The sequence below is a fragment of the Lathyrus oleraceus genome, chromosome 6 (assembly GCF_024323335.1).
Source record: "Lathyrus oleraceus cultivar Zhongwan6 chromosome 6, CAAS_Psat_ZW6_1.0, whole genome shotgun sequence".
NCBI classification, from domain to species: Eukaryota; Viridiplantae; Streptophyta; class Magnoliopsida; order Fabales; family Fabaceae; genus Lathyrus; species Lathyrus oleraceus.
In genome coordinates, this window is record NC_066584.1 from 450,843,190 (window position 1) to 450,847,767 (window position 4,578).

Sequence of the window (4,578 nt, forward strand, 5' to 3'; positions counted from 1 at the left end):
TTTAGATCACTAGATGTTGCAGGAAAAAGAGTACTAAAAAGTAGGGTGTGTGAAATTTCTTACCCCACTACAACAAGGATGTGTCAACCGCATGAAAAAATAAAAATCAAATAAGGGTGAAGACGAAAGGGAAGAAATATGTGGGATATGATGTTTATCGTGATCCTTCATATCATAAGTATGTTGATCAAGCAAATTGCAGTTCTCAAAAATCTTCAAAGAGGTCATGTTCACATTTATCCCAAAGCTCATAGAAGAAACCACCTAATAAGTTCATTGTACAATTTCTAGATCATATCAGACCATTTATTGATGAAATTGTTGATGTTAAAAGTGATGGAAATTATGAGTTTAGAGTTATTGCATCATTGTATGAATATGGTGAGGATGGGTGGCCAATGGTTCATCGTGACTTGGATAATGAAATTAGATGTTCCAAAAGCAGTCTCTATGAGAAGTTATTTGGAAGTCACTTATCAGATGTGAGAGAATCCTTGATGATATCATCTTTAGGTCCTTAGCCACCAGAGAAATGGATGACATTACCAGAAATGGATTATGTGATAGCAAATCAGTATAACGTCATTCTTGTCTCATTAGGTTATCCTAGTTTGACTTTCTTTCCTATGACGACTTCACATTCTTCTAATGTATCCATTTACTGCATTGGTTTTGTAAACCAAGATCATTGGGTCCAGGTAGTTAAATATTCATTTTTGTTAAGTTAATTAATTATTCGTCATTTATGTCTTACTTGCTAATTTTCTAAACATGTAAACATGAATAAAGAATTTTTGTTGCCACCGATCATATTGGATTTGAAGAAGTACCACACACCTGATGCAACTTCTTGGATGATAGAATTTGATTGATGGTTATAACATTGGCAATAACTTATGCTTGTACACCCATTTCATCGCCCTGGGAAGTGGACTACCGATACCAACAATCTTAGACAATCCTCTCTTGCCAACAGCTGGAAAATACTCATGAATCCAACGCTGTTACACAACATGAATATTATCAATTAATATTATTATAAATAAGTTAATATAAGTCAAAATAAAATAAAATAAAACATTTATACCTGTAGCAGAGAGACATATCCCCCAAGATGCTTACAAGTATAAAAGGAAGTATCTCCTAGATATCTGTAGAGTGTTGTAGCACCTCAAATTTGCACCTCCCATTTGTACATGCATTTCATTTTTAGGTCATTAACATCTCATTAATATTGCATTAACATTGCATTGTTCATTGCATGGTCTATCAAGTCATCAGTCAACTGGTCAGGAGGTTCAGCTGTGCAAGCAAGCAAGTGCATTTTCTATGGAATCAAAGCCTTAGGGTTGGTGGAATGAGTTCATATGATTCAAGGATCATTTTGAAGTGGTTTGGCCAAGCATTGAAGGCTCAAAGCTCATCAGTCAAGGTGCAATTCATCTGAAACCCTAGAAAGTCAATAAAAGTCAACTGTCAATTCAATCATGGATTTGAAGGTGGGAGATGGTTAGAAATGCCTCATTCATGTCCATACAAGTCTCATTTGACATTTCAAACATCAACATTGAAGGATTTGAGGTCAGATCAAAACTTTCCAAAAATAGCAGGTGACCTGTAATTTGAAATTGCCAAAAATGGAAAGGTTTTCTCCTCAAGATTACATCATCAAGAAAGCTTCAAATGAAATTTTGTCCAACATGAAAGTTGAATATTTTGCTCTCCCATTTCCAAAAAGTCCAAGATCATGGATTTCTCATGTGTGGTTGAGGAGATATGGATCAATCATGACCAAGTGAACATTGAACTTCAAACATGCATAACTTCTTAACCAAAAGGCCAAATGGAGTGGTTCTTTTTTGTACATTCATGTCTTGACATATACTACCCAAATCATGCATCACAAGCCATGCATTCTCCTCACATAATCATTTGATTTTTCACTTAATTTTTGGAGGGAATTTTCAAATTCAAAAATGATGCATTGTTTACACATGGCAACACTTCCATTGGCTCCAAAAGGATATTTCAAGTGGATTTAAGTTCATACACGTGCACTGTTCCATTGATTTTTCCATGCATAAGGTGAAGTGGTAATTTTGTACTTACACCTTGTTTTCACTAATCCATTTGCCATTTGCTTAAGTGTGATTAAGAACATGATTAGGAGGGAGTATAAAGGGCTAAGCATAACTGTTTCTGCATAATCACAATCAGAATTTTCAGATCTAAAAAAAAATCACAAAGTTTTCTCTCATTTTGTTCTTCAATTTTCTTCACATAACTTCATCATCCATTGCTTGATTCATCATCTGGAAGTGTCATGGAGCATATTTGAAGCAAGAATCAAAGGATTTGGTGTGGTATTTGCTCATACTCGAAGCTTTGATGCATTAATGGTGAACTTCATTTCTGGAAGAATCGTGCACATCTAAGTCTCAATTCCTCATCGATTGAATCATACAAGCTCTGAAGAGGAACTGTTTGAGCTTTGCAAGCCTTGGATCAAGCAATTCCAGTTCTGTAGCTTCATCAAGGTTCCAAATCGATTTCCTTAATTCATGAAATTGTTATGCTATTGCTGTAGGTCTTTGAACACTGATTAATCTGAGCTTTGAATCGTTAAATTTCATGAAGAATTGAGTTAGTTATGTTAGATTAAAGTTTGATGTGTGATTCTTCATTTGCTCGATTCTTTGAATATATGTTGTTTCATGCTATTTCCATGCTGGATTTGTGATGAGAGTTGGAAGATGAACGCGATGATATGCTCGTTTTTAGTTTCTGGCAACTTTTGTTCTTGAGCGTGCATGAACATGATGAACTGGATGAAGATGATGAAATATTTTTCCAGAAATGTGCGTTTGATCTTTCAATTCGTGTTTCCAGCGCCCTGCATGTGTTTATGAGAAGCTGGACATGTATTGGTCCATTTGGCATACGCATGGCAATTTGATTGGTTAGCGCTGCATGACTGTGCCACATAGGATAAGTGAAACGATTGCGTTTCACATGCTGGCGCGCTAGCATTCAAATATTGACTCTCTTCGATTCCTGGCCAGGACATATATTCAAAATGCATTTCATATTTTTCCTTTTCCCTCCATCATTCATACTATGCTTGCTTCATGATTTGTCATTTTTTCTTTCACTTCCAAAATTCATAAGTGATTAAATAATGATCCAAAAATTGTGTGATTTTTTGCATTAGGTCACATATTTTGTCTAGTATTTTATGGACATTTTTGCATAAATTGTGCATGGCTGAAAAATATTTTGCCCTAGGGTTTGTGAGCATGTATGCTATTTGTACCTTGCCTTGCTTCTCCCTTTGTGAAATGATGGTTGTTTATCCAATGCTCATGAAATTTTACATGCTTAAACTAGACTTCATGCTGGACATTTTGGTGTTGAGTTTGAATTTTTATCATGTGCCATTGATGAGATATGATCATGTGAATGTAGGTGTGACAATGTGTGTCACACCTTTGCTTGTTCAACTTGATTAATTTGTTTGCCATGCCAAATGATTTCCAAATGTCTTGATTTTTTGTATGATTCTTGATATGGATGTTTTGAATGCTCATGATTTTTTGTGGAATTTTTGGATTGATTTCTGATTTTATTGAGATTTTTATTTCTGGACTACTATGTGTGAGCTTTTGAGTTGCTTTGAACTTCATGTGTTTGTGAAATGCTTGTTCTTTATCCTATGGATGTGAAAATTTTCACATTGTTTCTAGACATGTTGAAGTTTGTTTTGGCTTTGGTTTGAGGTTTTTACCAATCACCATTTCTGTTTTAGGCTTGTGCTAAGTTGGTATAACATTTGGTGTCATATTTGAGCTTGTTTTGATTGCCTTGCCTTATACAATTTGATTACCATGCCTAATCTTGTTCAATTGCCCTAATTTTTTGTGTGATGATCATGTTGTATGTTCTGTTCACCCATGAATTTTATTGAGATTAATTGAATCATTTTTGAATTAATGTGCATTTGTTCATTCTGTTGTCACAATATGCTTTCAACTTGCATGCCTTGCCATGTTTGGTTTATGAAATGAATTTGGTGAATGCTATTGATATAGGACCTTTTGGATGATGTTCTTAATTGATTGAGGTTGATTCATGTTGAATTTCATGTTCTGTTTTGAATTTTTTCTCCCTCTTTGACCCTAGGCCTTGCCCTAGTGGTTTGTTGCTTATGTTTGAGCTTTGATTTCAGGTTAAGAAGCACATGGCAATATTGGGATTGATTCACTCTCTTGAGTTGATTATTTGGTTGATGTTAACTAACCTTGAGTTGTTTTGTAGGTTGATGCTTGTGTTGTGCACATGGGCTTGTGGCCTTGCACTGTTGCCTTGCTTGCTTGTTTGTCTGATTGTGTGAACTGTCTGTTTGATTGTTTGACTTGTATACTGATTGGGTTAGAATTTTTTCAGGTACATTAGTTGCTTAAGTTCTTTTGAACTTGCTTTTGCTTTTGCTTGGTTGCTTAACCATTAGAGGTATAACTCTCTGACTTCATGTAGTCTGGAAGACCTGTCCTGTTACTTGGGCAGGCACCTGTCTGAAGC